This window comes from Symphalangus syndactylus, chromosome 7, assembly GCF_028878055.3.
Source record: "Symphalangus syndactylus isolate Jambi chromosome 7, NHGRI_mSymSyn1-v2.1_pri, whole genome shotgun sequence".
NCBI lineage: Eukaryota > Metazoa > Chordata > Mammalia > Primates > Hylobatidae > Symphalangus > Symphalangus syndactylus.
This window is the reverse complement of record NC_072429.2, coordinates 118232344-118250130: the sequence shown is the minus strand read 5'-3', so window position 1 is coordinate 118250130 and position 17787 is coordinate 118232344. Positions and strand designations below refer to the sequence as shown.

Here is a 17787-nt window from a genome sequence, read left to right as displayed (position 1 = left end):
AACTATTTCACTTAGCATAATGTCCTTCTCTGAGTCTGTTTGTGCTGCTGTAACAAAATACCTTAGACTGGGTAATTTATAAGGAACTGAATTTTATTTTCTCATAGTTCTGGAGGCTAAGAAGTCCAAGTCCAAGGCTCCAGAAAATTCTATGTGGAGTGAGGGCTGCTGTCTCTTTCCAAGATGGCACACGCTTCTTGCTATGTCCTCACATGGGGGAAGGGACGGAAGGCTAAAAAGGGGATAAATGCTGTGTCCTTACTTGGTGGAAGGGCAGAAGAGAATTAAGCCACTCACTCAAGCCCTTTTATAAGGGCCCTAATTCCATCCATGAGGTGTCTGCTCTCATGACTTAACCAACTTCTAATGACCCCACCTCTTAATACTACCACATGGCCATTAAGTTTCAACATGCAAATTTTGGGAGACATATTCAGACCATAGCTGTCCTTAAAGTTCATTGATGTTGTTGCATGTGGTAGGACTTCCTTCTTTATGGGTGTATACTATTCCATTTTATGGCTAAACACTATTCCATTATGGCTGAATAAATGTATATACCACTTTTTCTTTAAGCATTCATCTATCAATAGATATTTAGATTATTTGTTTCCACTTGCATGAAGTATGTAAAATAGTCAAATTCATAGAAGCAGGAAGTAGAATGGTGGTTGCCAAGGGCTGAGGGAAGGAAGAAGTGAGGAGTTGCTGTTCAATTGCTTTAAAGTTTTAGATACGTGAGACGAGTAAGTTCTAGAAAGCTGCTACGACATTGTACATTGTTAATGATCCTCAACTTTATAACTAAACCTTATTAAGAGATCAGGTCTCATATTATATGTTCTTATCACAATTTAAGAAAGATGAAACAATGGAACCTAGGAGCAACTTGGCCTCAGACTTAACAAGAAACAGAAGTAAAAAGTTGAGTGGATAGAGATTCTAGGATTCTAGAGAGAGGCTGGATTAGGAAATCAGTGTACACAGGAGAAGATGAAAATATGGAAAAAATACAAAGAAGCTGAAGGCTGGGGGCCTGTGACCGTACTAAGCAGAGAGCAGAAAGAATTGCCAGGTTAGAAAATTAGGGACAGAGAGGTTTATTTCACAGTTTGCTACCCTGAATATAGATAAATAAAGTTTAGGAAGCCCCCATTTTAACATATATAAGTTTTTTCAAACTTTCTTTCCCTTCATGCATACAGAATTTTGCATGTGCTCATAAATTTCATTCCCTTCCCTGCCCAATCCAGTCCATCTGGTTCCTAAGGATTTTAAAAAAGTATTTTTAAAGTGTAGTTAGAAAAATCAGAGAGGAAAAGACAGGACTGCAGGGGTGAGAGGAAATGGAAAAGAGACATTGTTCAGCATCTCCTTTGTTGCGGAGAATATGATCCATAGATATGGCAGACGGTGAAGCCAAAAAGAAAATGTCAGTGAAGCTAGACCAACCTACATATTAAAGAGCTGAAAAAGACACAGAAGGAGGAGAAATCTGGCAAAATGGCTGAGAGAGAGAGAGAGACAGTGAGAGAGTGTGCTTATAATGGCAGAGAGAGAGAGAGAAAGAAAGAGAGAGAGAGAGAGCAAGAGAGAGCCAGAGAGTGCACTTATACCCTAGAACAGCTGTAGGATGGGAGAATAGGAGAGAAGAATAAAGGAGATTTTTAAAAGTTTTCTTTGCTTTATTGACTAAATTTTCTCTAAGAGATGAAAGTAATATACTGAATTATTTCAGTAATAATTTTTGTAACAACCATTTTATTGATTGGCATATTTATTTGAGTCTGAGCTGTATTGAACCTTGAGATTTATTCAGAATATGGAAGTTCTATCATTGAATATAACTTCAAATTGATCCACTGATGATCAAATATTAATTATAAGCATTCCCCAGTTTATATATGCAAATTGAGGATGGTAGCTAATAACCAGTTTGCTCTGTGTTACAATATTAATAGTAATAGACCTAAGGGTTGAACTCAAATTTGTTAGACTTCAGCGGTTCTGAGTTTTCGGCTGTCTAAAAATGGAACAGCTCCAAATGAGAACTTAGATCAAGGAATACCCTTGTATGTGCTTGACTCTAAAAGAGTAGTGTGCAGATCATAAGAGTTAGAAAAAATGGGCAGATATCGAGCCTACAGATGTGTAGGTGGTGGGATCTTGGCAGGTGATGGGGGAAAGAAGAGAATTGAACCAGATTCACAGGGCATTTATCCATTTCTCATCACAGTACCATCACTTACTCAAATAAATATTTATTCTTTAATGAAAATGAGATAAAATCCTAGGGTCCACGGATGCCCCAAAGGAAGAGAATGGTTCAGGAAGATGGCATGAATTTACCAACGGTGGGATTGTTAGGCAGTAGTGGGCGAATAGCAGGAGAACTGTTTTCCACTCTATGAAATAAGATGGGGTGGGTGGAGAGGTAAGAAGGAGAAAATATCATTTATTTATTTATTTATTTATTTATTTATTTATTTTTGCAGTGCAAGACTTGAGATCATTTCTCTGAATCTTGTAAACTTTCCGTATTGTAGTTGCATTGTTTTCTGACATTTAAAACTATCTTTAAAATAAAAACTATCACACAGATTCCAGAGACTAAGTGTATGACCCTCAGCAAGTCACTGTTGGCTGTCTGCAATTATTGATCTGTAGAATAAAACTGATGAGAATATCACCCAATTGAGATCATTATAAGGCATTATCTTATTTAGGAAATATATGTGTAAAGGATTTTGCCAACTAAAAAGAATTCTACAAATGCTAGTTTTATTGATAATGAAAGACATTTTGTGTTCGTATAGCATTGTAAATCTTTTTCATATTTATTATAATGGCCAATATTGTCCCAAATTGATGCATCCTAATTTACTTATGATATAAAATTAAGTGACTTGACTGAGGTTGCCCAGGAGGTGTTAGCACCAGGATATGAGCATGGTTCTGTCTGACCGCAGAGCTCATGTTATTAATACAGTCTTGTCTAGAAATGGAAATAATTGTACTGGAGTTATCCAAACTCTCTATTCCTGAACTGTAAGAAAAATAAAGAATGAAAGGTAACTGAAAGGTAACTCTGCAAGGATATGGCATAAATCTAAAACAGTAAATGTTCTCAGAGAAAGAAGAAAAATGTGAGTATGTGCGTGTGTGTGTGTGTGTGTGTGTGTGTGTGTGTGTGTGTGTGTATGTGCAAGTGGGTGTTGGATGTAGAAAAGAATAAAAATAAGTTCTGCCTGGGCCAGCCAACTAAGGAAAGATGGGGAAGGAGTAGTTCTTATTTTGGAACTGAGGCTTCAGTGCAGTTGTAGCTCAAGGGTAAGGACACCTCCTCCCCTTAGACAAATAGGGGGATGCTGGCTTGTTAACGCCAGGACTGCTCCAGAAACCATGTGCTCACCTGGGATGTTTGGTCCCTGAGGCGGAACACTTTTGAAATAACATGTTTCCTTCAACTGTTTTCTGTTAGTCTTAGGAGTTTTTTTGTTTTTTTTTTTTCTCCCAGAAAACCACAGCCTTGAGTATTACTCTTCAATAATACCGACCGACTTGGCAATGGAATAAGGCCAGTCACTGTTACAGATTCAGTATGAAACTGTTATAAAAATCTTCAGCTCTCTGAGGAAACTGATCTTTAAACTTGATCTTTTCTCCAAAGAGAAAGAAAAATGCCATCTTCTCAGAATGGGGAAAAATATTTTCTTTCTTAAAATCCTGTTTAGAAACTTTGGGCCAACCTTTCATTCATCAGATATGCAATGTTACCAGAGTAGGATGCCCAGAGCCACAGCAGCAGGATTGCAAGGGCTTGCCACCTCTCTTCTCTAAAATGTCTCCAGCAATGCCCTCTTTCCCACTTGGCCAGTGTGGACAGAGGCCCAGGCCCAGCCATTGCAGTCATGTTCATAGACTAGTGATTGACGGCATCTGTTTAGTGCATACCTGTTGCACGCAGAGTGCTCTGTTGGGCTTACCATGACAAGTGGGAGAAAACAGAGCTGACCATGTCCTCACAGTGCTGGTTAGTTAGTTAGAGGGAGGTGTAGTGAGGTATGAGTTCTCAACTAAGGAGACTGCATGTCCAAAGGCAGGAACTCATATAAATCGTGGATTACTGGGATGACAGGAAATGTTAGAGGGACCAACTCATTGCATACAAGGTAGGGAGTCTTAAAGGATGAAGCTTGAGAATTAGGTTGCTACCAGATCATAAAGGGCCTTGAACATTCTGCTAAGGAATTTGGAATTTATTCTGCAGGCAATAGGAAGTTTTTGAGAAGTTTAAGATGAGGATTAGAATAATTTGAAGTTTAGAAAGCCCAAGCTGGATCAGGCACAGTGGCTCACATCTGTAATTCCAAGTATTTGGGAGGCTGAGGGAGGTGAATAGCTTGAACCCAGGAGTTCAAAACCAGCCTAGGCAACTTGGTGAGACCCTGTCTCTACAAAAAATACAAAAACTATCTGGATGCGGTGGTGTGTGCCTGTGGTCCCAGCTACTCAGGAGGCTGAGATGCGAGGATCACTTGAACTCAAGAGGTCAAGGCTGCAGTGAGCCATGATTGTGCCACTTCACTACAGCCTGGGGGACAGGCGAAAAAAAGAAAAAAAAAAAGAGGCCGGGTGTGGTGGCTCATGCCTGTAATCCCAGCACTTTGGGAGGCTGAGGTGGGCAGATCACCTGAGGTCAGGAGTTCGAGACCAGCCTGGCCAACATGTCAAAACCCCATCTCTACTAAAAAATACAAACAAAATTAGCCAGGCATGGTGGCAGGTGCCTGTAATTCCAGCTACTCGGGAGGCTGAGGCAAGAGAATTGCTTGAACCCAGGAGGTAGAGGTGGTAGTGAGCTGCGATCACTCCATTGCACTCCAGCCTGGACAACAAGAGTGAAGCTACATCTCAAAACAAAAACAACAAAACAAAACAGAAAGCAAGCCCACATCGATGGAAAAAGGACATGTTTGTTGTTTGTCTGGAGGCTATTTCAGTGACTAGATTCAGAGAAGAGTGTTTGAATTATGTCAGTGGCAGCAGAAATGCATAAGAGAGAGTCAAATGATGTTTAGGAGGCAGCCTCAGTGGGACTTGGTGTGAAAGGTGAGGGAGAATGATGAGTCCAGAAAGACTTCTAGATTTCTGGCTTGGTTTCTACATAGATCATGCTCCAAAAGAAGGAAAGCGATATAGGAGGCATAGATTTTGTGTTTGTAGCGAAAGAGTTCAATTTCTGACATGTTGGGTTTGAGATGAACACTCCAACACTCTGAGATGCAACAGGGATGCACATTGACAGTTTTATCTAGAGAACTGGGTTTTGGGAGTAAGCTCCAGGAAGGAGACATAGATCTGGGTTCACTGTGTTAAAGGCAGGAGAGTGAGTGCATCTGATCACCCAGGGGACAGAGGATTGAACTTTTGTGAACACCTTGACTGGGGATGGGAGGTAAAAGTGCAGGCAACTAAAAAGGAGCAGCCATAGAGGTAGAAGAAAAACCAGGAGGGAGTGATGCTCTAGAAACCAATTGCAGCAAGAGTCTAAAGAAGGAGGAAATGGTATGCAGAGTCAAATAATGTTGAAAAGGCTAATATGTAGAGATTGATAAATATTTATCTGTTGGATTTAGCAACAAAATGATCATAGCTGATTTTGGCAATGGCAACTTCAGAAATGGCGAGGGAAGAAGCTGGCTCAAAACTGAGCAAAGTGAAAAGAGGTGAGAAAGTGAAAACAGTATCAAATGCTCTTTTTAAAAGTAGCTTGGCTGTGAAGAGAGTCAGAGATAAAGGGTGATGAAGAAAGAACTGTATATGTTAAAGGGACAGATTTTTAGAGCTGGAAGAGGCTTGGACATGCTGTGTGCTGTTGAGAAAGAGCAATTAGGAATGGAGTGCCTAAGCTGCTGATGAGAGAAGAATGGCTCGTAGAGTGGGCCACCAGATGGTTACATGTTTCATCTGCAGTCATTGCTGCTTATCACAGGTCTGGTGAAATCTTTAGACAATATCTCTGGTTGTCGTGGTACCTAGGAGTGGCTACGTGAGCTAGAGGCAGGCAGACACTACTCTTATTTCCATACGCAGGACTGCCACTTATGAACCAAGAACACGCAAGATCTGTGTAAAGTTGATTTCCATACCCCATAACAAAAGAATACTAAGAATTCTATATCTTTTCTACAGGCATCATATCAAAAAATACACTTGGAAGCTTGGTCTCACGCCACTGATAATGTGGCAAAGGTAGCAATAAAGTGCCCCTTGGCTGCTGTTATTACCTTAATGGAATTGCAAATTGAAATGTAAATTTCATGTCCTATTTTCCTGAGCAGCCAGGATTCTCTAATGGAAGAAGAAAGCAGAGACCTTCATGAATTGGTGAGAGAATGATAGCTGATTCATCAGCCTTCATCACAATATTTTGCAGTTGACATTCACATAGCTCAGGAGCTCTGTTTGGGTTGATTTTATGCTAAAAAGTTTAACTCAAGCTGGGCACTGAAATCTTAATGAAGTTTTTATTGAAGTGTGGTCCCCAAAGCTTAGGCAAGTTGAAGAGGGCATCCATGCAAGAGAGGCAGAGTATTGGGCCTGACTGTGTTGAAGAAGATGTCTATGCATGGGGCAGAATGGGGAAAGCATCCCCAGATGGGTGATCTGGGGTAGAATCAGCGGGAGGAGAGCGTCTGCTTGGATGAGGGTGCCTGGTGTGGGAAGTCAGAAACCAAGTGGGATGAGGAGGATGTTTGCATGGGGACATGACCCTGGATTGAGTGTTGATGCATGAGTGGGTGGGGAGCATTCTATATGGGGGAAGGGCTGGTGTAGAAGAGGAGAGATTTGGCACAGAAAGTGGGATTGCTCATGTAAGTAAATACATTAGAGACAAGAGAGCCAGATTTCCCTGTTGGAGAAAGGAGTTACAAACATGGAAAGAAAGAATACTCGATTTAATTTGATAGTATTGAATTGGAATTGGAAGTATCTTGTGACCTTATGGTTTTCTTTCCTTTTTCTTTCTTTCTTTCTTTTTTTTCTTTCTTGAGATGGAGTCTCGCTCTTGTTGCCCAGCCTGGAGTGCAATGGCATGATCTCGGCTCACTGCAACCTCCGCCTCCTGGGTTCAAGCGATTCTCCTGCCTCAGCCTCCCAAGTAGCTAGGATTGCAGGTGCCTGCCACCATGCCTGGGTAATTTTTGTATTTTTAGTAGAGAGGGTGTTTCACCCTGTTGGCTAGGCTGGTCTCGATCTCCTGACCTCAGGTGATCTGCCTGCCTTGGCCTCCCAAAGTGCTGGAATTATGGAATTACAGGCATGAGCCACTGTGCCTGGCCAGTTTGCTCTTTTATTTATTTATTTATTTATTTGAGACAGAGTTTCACTCTTGTCGCCCAGGCTGGAGTGCAATGGCATGATCTCAGCTCACTGCAACCTCTGCCTCCTGGGTTCAAGTGACCTCAGCCTCCTGAGTAGTTGGGGTTACAGGCGTGTGCTGCCACGCCCGGATAATTTTTGTATTTTTAGTAGAGACGGGGTTTCACCACGTTGGCCAGGCTGGTCTTGAACTCCTGACTTCAGGTGATCCACCCGCCTTAGCCTCCCAAAGTACTGGTATTACAGGTGTGAGCCACTGTGCCCGGTATGGTTTTCAATATATAGAGATATATAAACAAATATAGGAATGCATGTGTGTAGGTATACATGTACACACACACATACACACATTCCCCATCTCTGTCCACTGAGACATCCCAGTAGCAGGAAACATGCTTAGCACCCACGTCTGGGCTTCTAAATATTGTTTTCCACTAGAATGAGCCAGGGATCCTTGAGAAAATGGCTGATTTCAGGTCTAGAGCAGGGAAAATGTAACATGAACCTAGAACATTCTCAAGGAAGCAAAGGAATGCTCAAACAATAATGGAGACTCATCAAAGAAACACCACAGCCAGTTTGAAGGGCTTTCTAGTGGGAAGTGGGGATGACAGTAACAGGTGGTAATATATACATTAGTATAAATAGGCAATAATGTGTACATGAGTAAAGTAAAAAGCTAGATTTGACATAGACATAAATACATGAATAAATGGAAAATTTGGGGTGTAATGGGATATTTACATAGTCTTAAACCTCTTTTCTTCAAAATACTTATTAATTTGAAAGGAAAAAGAATAACTTAATAGTGGAGAAGCCTAGGTGACACCATATCAATTAAGCGATAAAATTAACATCATCAGTAGCGGGACACATTGAAATCATGTGCCCCCTACTAAGAGGCATTGAAAAATTCGGCAATGCTTTCACTATACTTCTGTCAAGGGTGGATAGGTTGAATCTAATCATGAAGAAACATGACTATACAAACCTAAATTGAAGAATATTCCACAAAATAACTTGCCTATAACTTCCAGAAGAATTGAGGTCATGAAAGTCAAGAAAAACCAAACTGTTTCACACTGAAAAACTCTCAAGAAACTTGATAACTAAATGCAATATGTGATTTCTTTTTATATGAATGAGACAGTTGGTGAAAGTTGAACAAGACCTGAAGATTAATGGTAGGACTATGTCAGTCTTAACTTCCTGAATTTTTTTTAGTTTTTTAAAAACAGGGTCTGGCTCTGTTGCCCAGGCTGGACTGCAGTGGTGCAGTCATGGCTCACTGCAGCCTCGACTTCCTGGGCTCAAGCGATGATGCTGCCACCTCAGCCTTCTGAGTAGCTGAGACTACAGGCACATGCCACCAAGCCTGCCTGAATTTTGTATTTTTTTTTTTTTTGGTAGAGTAGGAGTTTCACCATGTTGCCCAGTCTGGTCTCAAACTCCTGAGCTCAAGCAATCCGCCTTTCTTGGCCTCCCAAAGTGCTGGAATAACAGGCATGAGCCACCGCTCCAGGCCTAACTTCCTGATTCTGATGGTTGCTTTGTGGTTACAGGAGAATGTCCTTGCTTGTAGGAAATGCACATTTGGGAAGTTAAAGCATCATGCTTGCTTCTGAATCCTAAAGGCTTTATAAAAAAAGTCTTTGAACTGTGTTTGCAGCTTTTCTGTGAGTTTGTGATTATTCCAAAATAAAAACAATATCTTTTTAAAAAGCACATTTCTCTGTTCTCACTGCTAGAGATTCCTCAGGGAGTCTTGGGTGAGGTGGTGGTGGTGGCTCCTAAAATTTGTCTTTTAAAATGAATTTCTAGGAGGTATGATGCAGGGTGGCGTACAGAGTCCAACCTTTGAGAATCAGTGGGCTAAATAGTACAAACAAAAAGGGAAGTTGCCAATCAGAGAAACGTGAAGATCAAACCCATCTAAGTCCAATCACTGGATTGGGAGACATGAAAAACCCAGCCTTTTCCTTAAATGCTTCATACTCAACAGAACTCAAGGGAGGGCCACTCAAAGGAAGATTTGCCTTATGTCATGAATATGCTCATTATTTTTTTTTTCAGTTGAGGAAATTGAAGCCCAGAGGGTTTAAATAGGTTTTCCAAGAGTTCATTTTCCAGATTTCTGACCCCTCTAACACCTAAGTTCAGGCTCTTTTCTCCAAGTCAGATTAATCTCTTCCCCATCTCTCTACTCTTTCATTGCTAATGATCCAAGGAAGAGGTTTCAAAGTCAACTTTTTCCACATCTTCTCTCCATTTTTTTTTCCCTCTCATCTAGATTTTCCCTGTCAATGGCTTACTGGACTTGGCAGCCCCCCTGCAGATCTTTGTTTGGGGCTGGAGGTGTGGGTGATGGCGACATCAGGGTGTGCTTGGATTAACTCTTTGGATACAGTGCCCAGTCTGATTTCAGGTCAGCATAACTGGCTGTTTGGACAACACAGCAGTTTTTGGCCTCAAGTGCTTCCAAGCAGGGGAAGGAAACGGGCTAAACTTCAAAGCGAGCCTTGCATGGTGCCATAAGTTCTGATCATTTATTAGTGTGCTTTAATGGTTGTAAATTAATCTCAAATATACATGGAGGCCAGAACTAGCTGGAGGTGTGGGAACAGCCTGCTCTCACCCTTGTTTCCTGGAAATTTAGAACATTTCCCAGTTTCAGTTTGCAGAAGGTTAGGGTCAATTTGGGGGTTATGGTTATTTTCAAAGCTTTAAACAAACCCAAGCCTGTTCTTCACCAAGTTAGTGCTATTTAATTTATGCTTCATATATTTTGTAAGTACTTCTTTTTTATTCATTTTTCCACCCCACGATTTGTTAAAAAGCAACTTTATTGAGGTAGAATTCACATATAATAAATACAACTTTTAAAGTGTATAGTTCCATGAGATTTTACAAATGTAAACACTCATGTAACCACCACTCCAATTAAGATATGGAATATTTCCATGAATGCAGACTTTTCAGTCAGTCCCCTCCTATCCAGGGACACTCACTGATAAGATTTCTATCACCATTGATTTTGCCTGTTCTAGAAGTGCATATACATAGAATTATACAGCATGTACTCTTTTTGTCTCTGGAAATGTTTTTGAGATCCATCCATGTTTTTGCATATGTCAGTAGTTTATTATCTTCTTCTACTTCTAATCAATGATAAGTTTATGTAATTTATATTTCTAACTTTTTATCTTGAAAGTTTAGACCTATAGAAAAGTTGCATAATATTACAGAGTTCTTACACAACCTACATCCAGCTTTCCCTTGTGTTAACATCTTACATAATTGATACAATGAACAAAACTAAGAATTAAATGTTTATAAAATATCACTAGCAAAACCATAGACTTTATTCACATATCTCTATTTTTTCCACCAGTGAGCTTTTTGAAACCCATTTCAGGGTGCAAGCCAGGATACTATCTTGTATTTAATTATCATGTTTCCATAGTTTCCTTCAATCTATGATAGCTTCTCAGTCTTTCCTTAGCTTTCACGATCTTGACACTTTCGAAGAGCAGCCATTAGGTGTTTTTGTAAAATACCCCTCAATTAGGCTTCTTATGATGATTTCTCATGACTAGGCTGAAGTTACAGATTTTTGGGAAAAGTATCAGAGAGGTATGTGACGTGACATTGAGGGCACATCATGTTAATGTGTTTTATTATGGATTATGTTAATTTTTATCAGTTGTTTAGGTGGCATCTGTCAGGTTTCTTTACTGTACGGTTATTTTTTTCTTTTTTTTGTTTTTTTTTTTTTTTTTGAGATGGAGTCTCACTCTGTCACCCTGGCTGGAGTGCAGTGGTGTGATCTCTACTCATTACCACCTCTACCTCCCGGGTTCAAGCGATTCTCCTGCCTCAGCCTCCCTGGTAGCTGGGATTACAGGCGTGTGCCACCACGCCTGGCTAATTTTTGTATTTTTACTAGAGACAGAGTTTCATCATGTTGGCCAGGCTGGTTTCGAACTCCTGACTTCAGGTAATCCACCTGCCATGGCCTCCCAAAGTGCTGGGATTACAGGTGTGAGCCACCATGCCCAGCCAGTTATTATTTTCTCTGTTTTCATATTCTGTGTTATAAGCACATCGTTAAGTTTAGTCCACACTCAAGGTGAGGGAAATTAAGCTTCCCCTCTGCACCTCTGAAGAGAGGAGTATTAAAGAATTTTTAGACATACATTAAAACTACTACAGTAATTAATAAATATTTCTGGGGAGATAATTTGAGGCTATGCAGATAAGCTGTTTCTCTTGAAGATAGGAGAACCAAAAATAATATGTGAGTGTTCTATGTGCGACACTCTGTTCACCTTGCAAACCTTGCTGTGTCACCACTTTGACCAACACATTGAAAACCAGAAGGTGTCTGTTTTCAAGTGTCCAGACTGTTCTCTTTGATATGCACAGAAGCAACTTACGATGGACCATATCAAGTCTGTGCATGGAACACTGGAAAGTATTGAAGGGCCTCCAAACTTGGGTGTAAACTTGCCTTTGAGCATTAAGCCTGCAACTCAAAATTCAGCAAATCAGAACAAAGAGGACACCAAATCCATGAACGGGAAAGAGAAATTGGAAAAGAAATCTCCATCTCCTGTGAAAAAAAAAAATCAATGGAAACCAAGAAAGTGGCCAGTCCTGGGTGGAGGTGTTGGGAGTGTGACCGTCTGTTCACGCAGAGAGATGTGCACATATCCCACACGAGGAAGGAGTACGGGAAGCAAATGAAGAAACACCCCTGCCCCAGTCTGACAAGTCTTTCAGCTCGTCCCACAGCCTGTGCCGACACAACCAGATCAAGCACAAAGGCATCAGGCACTGCCCAGACTCCAGACGTACCTTTACCAAACGATTGGTGCTAGAGAAGCACGTCCAGCTGATGCATGGCATCAAGGACCCTGACCTGAAAGAAATGACAGATGCCACCCATGAGGAGGAAACAGAAATAAAAGAAGACACCAAGGTCCCCAGTCCCAAGCAGAAGTTGGAAGAACCAGTTCTGGAGTTCAGGCCTCGCCAAGGAGCAATGACTCAACCACTGAAAAAGCTGAAAATCAATGTTTTTAAGGTTCACAAGTGTGCCGTGTGTGGCTTTACCACCGAAAACCTGCTGCAGTTCCACGAACACATCCCTCAGCACAAATCGGATGGTTCTTCCTACCAGTGCCGGGAGTGTGGCCTCTGCTACACGTCTCACGTCTCTCTATCCAGGCACCTCTTCATCGTACACAAGTTAAAGGAACCTCAGCCAGTGTCCAAGCAAAATGGGGCTGGGGAAGATAACCAACAGGAGAACAAACCCAGCCGTGAGGGTGAATCCCCCAATGGCGCCGTGTCAGACAGAAAGTGCAAAGTGCGAGCAAAAACTTTTGAAACTGAAGCTGCCTTAAATACGGACACACGGCATGGCCTTCATCAAATCCAAAAGGATGAGCTCAGCCGAGAAATAGCCACAGATGCTGCATGAGGAAAATCCCTGTCCACATTGGAATAAAAAAGACATTCTTGTTACAAAAAATTTGCAGTATAATAGAGTTAACAGCACTGTCTAGGCTGGTGCAATATATTCTCTTTCAACGTACCTTCCTTCACCTCGTCGTATATATCCTTGATAAGTATTAAAACAGTATTTGAGTTTAAAAGAGGTTGTATATATTTAAATGAATAACTTTTTATACTCTTTGTTACATGTTTGTATCAGTATTTAGTGGAAAACCATTTGAGTTGTTTTGGGTTAGAATTTTTCTTTTTGTACTGTTTCTTTAAAACAGTTCTTAGTAATAGGGGCAGTTCCTGAATTCAAGTAAACCATTTTGTATGTTTAAAAAAAAAAAAAAAAGAAAAGAAAACTTGGCCCACTAATTTTAGTATTCATCAGTGAATTTTGCCTTTGGCAATGATTATTACAGTGTTCTAATGATCGTTTCCTATTTTTCTCATTTATGCCTCATTTATTAATTGGAATTCTTCCATAATAAAGGGTTGTCCCTTCATCCCCATCTATTTCTTCGAATATTTATGTCAGTATTAACTCTCATGGCTATTTATATTTCATTCTTTGGGTTATAATCAAAACTGTTATTCATTTGGTTGCTCAAATTGTTTCTGCATTGACCATTGGGATTTCTCTCAGGTGGCCTTCACCTTTTCATTTTTTAAATCACTTCTTTTCTCTCTGGCACCACAATATGCTCTAGGCTCATGTAGTGCAAGTTGTATTTTTCCTGTTTAAGTCCTAGAATCAACCATTAGTCCAAGGAATCCTGGTTTCTTATATGGGAGGATGGTATTTTGAAACCAAAATCTGGGTACCCAATGTGTGTCTTGCTGCTGGAGTGGCACTACCTCCAGGCTCTGTCAGACAACAGAGCTAGGAAATATATGTACATCTACTAACACATGTGTACACATAAACCTATTTTTATTTCTGTATATGTCTATTTGTATATACAAAGGTATACCTACAGTTAGATATGCAGATTCTAGTACGTACATACACACATTAGGATGAACACGAGATCTCACTCATATCCCTGACTCGAATCCAGCAGCACCACAGGGTTCATTCTAACAACTCCCCTTTGATTATTTGTAACTTCTTTTTCTGACACTGAGAAACTCGGCTCTCATTCTCTGCAATTTATTTACTAAATTTTTCAACCCTAGTAAACATTCTGAAAATTATTTCAGAATGGTACCTCAAACCTCTGTGAAAAATGAATTTTCCAACTTGAATACAGTGTTTGTGTACATTTTTACTCTCTAACCTTATGATATATAGTCAAAATACTTCTAAAGAAAGATAGGTCAGCTCATTTTTCTCTACCCCATCTGGTTGGGGTATGCCATTCATTTGTAATAAAGTTAGGTTCACTTGTTACACTCTGCATTCTGTCTTGGTTTCTTCCTACCATCGTGATTGAGTTTTAAAAATTTGCATATGGTAAAATTCATTCTTTGTGGAGTACAGTTCTATGAGTTTTGAAAAATGCATAGAATCACATAGCTCCCACCACAGTAACATAGAGACCAGTTCTGTGATCCTAGGAGTTCATTATTTATAGTAGTATTCAATTGAATAAATATACCATAATTTATTCATTTATTTGTTGCTGGACATTAGAATTGTTTCCAGGTTGGCTGTTTTAGATAAGGCTGCTGTGCACATTCTTATTCAAGTCTGTTTGTGAACACATGCCTTCATTTATTTTGGGTAAACATCTATAAGTGGAATTGCCAGGTCATAAGATAGGGGTGTGTTTATCTTTAAAAAAAGATCTACCAAAATCCTTTCCAAAGTGGTTGTACACTTTTACACTACCAGTAATGATGAACGACTATTCCAGTTGCTCTACATTTCTTATCTGTATTTTGTACTTTAAATTTTAGCCATTCTAATGTGTATGAGGTAGTGTCTCATAAATAATGATGTTGAACATGCTTTCATGGCTTATTAGCCTATAGCCTTAATCACATCTACAAAGTTACTTTTGCCATGTAAGGTAACATATTCACAGGTTGTGGAGATAGGGCATGGACATCTTTGCGGGGCCATTATTCTGCCTACCAAATATGGTATGGCTGTATCATTGCTTGTTAATCATTCACTTATTAAAAAACATCTGGGTTTTTCCAGTTTCTGGCTATTATGAATAAAGCTTCTGTGAACATAAGTGTACAGGTGTCTATGTGAACATAAGTTTCCATTTCTCTGAAATAAATGAACAAGATTTCAATTACTGAATGGTATGGTGGTTACATGTTTAATTTTTAAAGAAATGTTCAAATTATTTCCCAGAATGGCTATACAATTTTACATTTCCATCAGCAATGTATGAGCAATCCAGCTTCTCCACATATTCAGCATTTGGGGTCATCACTACTTTTTATGAATCATTCCAATAGGTGTGTAGTTTCCATTGTGACTGTTAATTTCCATTAGCTAATTTCCATTAGCTGTTAATTTCTCTAACAGCTAATGTTTTTGAACATCTTTTCATGTACATATTTGCCGTGTATGTTCTCTTCAGTGAAATGTCTCTTTGTGTCTTTTGCCTATTTCCAATTGGAGTATTTTTTTTAATGTTGAGTTTTGAGAGTTATTTATATGTTTCAGAGAATAATAGTTCTTCGCCAGATATGTGGTTTGCAAATGTTTTACTCTGTTCTATAGCTTGCTTTTTTATCCTTTTATACGTATGTTTTGCAGAGCAAATTAAATTTTGATGAGGTCCAATTTTTTATTAAAAAAACAAGTTATGCTTTTGGTATCCAGTATAAAATCCTAAAGATTTTCTACATTTTCTTCTAAAAGCTTTGTAGTTTTACATTTACGTATGTTTGTGATCCATTTTTTTTATTTTTTTTTTTTTATTATACTTTAGGTTTTAGGGTACATGTGCACAATGTGCAGGTTTGTTACATATGTATCCATGTGCCATGTTGTTTTGCTGCACCCATTAACTCGTCATTTAGCATTAGGTATATCTCCTAATGCTGTCCCTCCCCCCTCCCCCCACCCCACAACAGTCCCCTGAGTGTGATGTTCCCCTTCCTGTGTCCATGAGTTCTCATTGTTCAATTCCCACCTATGAGTGAGAACATGCGGTGTTTGGTTTTTTGACCTCACGATAGTTTACTGAGAATGATGTTTTCCAGTTTCATCCATGTCCCTACAAAGGACATGAACTCATCATTTTTTATGGCTGCATATTATTCCATGGTGTATATGTGCCAGATTTTCTTAATCCAATCTATCGTTGTTGGACATTTGGGTTGGTTCCAACTCTTTGCTATTGTGAATAGTGCCGCAATAAACATACGTGTGCATGTGTCTTTATAGCAGCATGATTTATGGTCCTTTGGGTATATACTCAGTAATGGGATGGCTGGGTCAAATGGTATTTCTAGTTCTAGATCCCTGAGGAATCGCCACACTGACTTCCACAATGGTTGAACTAGTTTACAGTCCCACCAACAGTGTCAAAGTGTTCCTATTTCTCCACATCCTCTCCAGCACCTGTTGTTTCCTGACTTTTTAATGATGGCCATTCTAACTGGTGTGAGATGGTATCTCACTGTGGTTTTGATTTGCATTTCTCTGATGGCCAGTGATAATGAGCATTGTTTCATGTGTTTTTTGGCTACATAAATATCTTCTTTTGAGAAGTGTCTGTTCATGTCTTTCGCCCACTTTTTGATGGGGTTGTTTGTTTTTTTCTTGTAAATATGTTTGAGTTCATTGTAGATTCTGGATATTAGCCCTTTGTCAGATGAGTAGGTTGCAAAAATTTTCTCCCATTCTGTAGGTTGCCTGTTCACTCTGATGGTAGTTTCTTTTGCTGTGCAGAAGCTCTTTAGTTTAATGAGATCCCATTTGTCGATTTTGGCTTTTGTTGCCATTGCTTTTGGTGTTTTAGACATGAAGTCCTTGCCCACGCCTATGTCCTGAATGGTATTGCCTAGGTTTTCTTGTAGGATTTTAATGGTTTTACGTCTAACATATAAGTCTTTAATCCATCTTGAATTAATTTTTGTATAAGGTGTAAGGAAGGGATCCAGTTGCAGCTTTCTACATATGGCTAGCCAGTTTTCCCAGCACCATTTATTAAATAGGGATCCTTTCCCCATTTCTTGTTTTTGTCAGGTTTGTCAAAGATCAGATAGTTGTAGATATGCGGCATCATTTCTGAGGACTCTGTTCTGTTCCATTGATCTATGTCTCTGTTGTGGTACCAGTACCATGCTGTTTTGGTTACTGTAGCCTTGTAATATAGTTTGAAGTCAGGTAGCGTGATGTCTCCAGCTTTGTTCTTTTGGCTTAGGATTGCATATAAACAGAACCAAAGACAAAAACCACATGATTATCTCAATAGATGCAGAAAAGGCCTTTGACAAAATTCAACAACCCTTCATGCTAAAAACTCTCAATAAATTAGGTATTGATGGGACATATCTCAAAATAATAAGAGCTATCTATGACAAACCCATAGCAAAAACTGGAAGCATTCCCTTTGAAAACTGGCACAAGACAGGGATGCCCTCTCTCACCACTCCTATTCAACATAGTGCTGGAAGTTCTGGCCAGAGCAATCAGGCAGGAGAAGGAAATAAAGGGTATTCAATTAGGAAAAGAGGAAGTTAAATTGTCCCTGTTTGCAGATGACATGATTGTATATCTAGAAAACCCCATTGTCTCAGCCCAAAATCTCCTTAAGCTGATTAGCAACTTCAGCAAAGTCTCAGAATACAAAATCAATGTACAAAAATCACAAGCATTCTTGTACACCAATCACAGACAAACAGAGAGCCAAATCATGAGTGAACTCCCATTCACAATTGCTTCAAAGAGAATAAAATACCTAGGAATCCAACTTACAAGGG

General features: G+C 39.6%; 1 pseudogene; it reads left to right on the top strand.

The window, feature by feature from the left end:
• Positions 1 to 5668: 5668 nt before the first annotated feature.
• On the top strand, positions 5669 to 12854 carry LOC129485776 (zinc finger protein 532-like; annotated as a pseudogene).
• The last annotated feature ends 4933 nt before the right edge of the window (positions 12855 to 17787 follow it).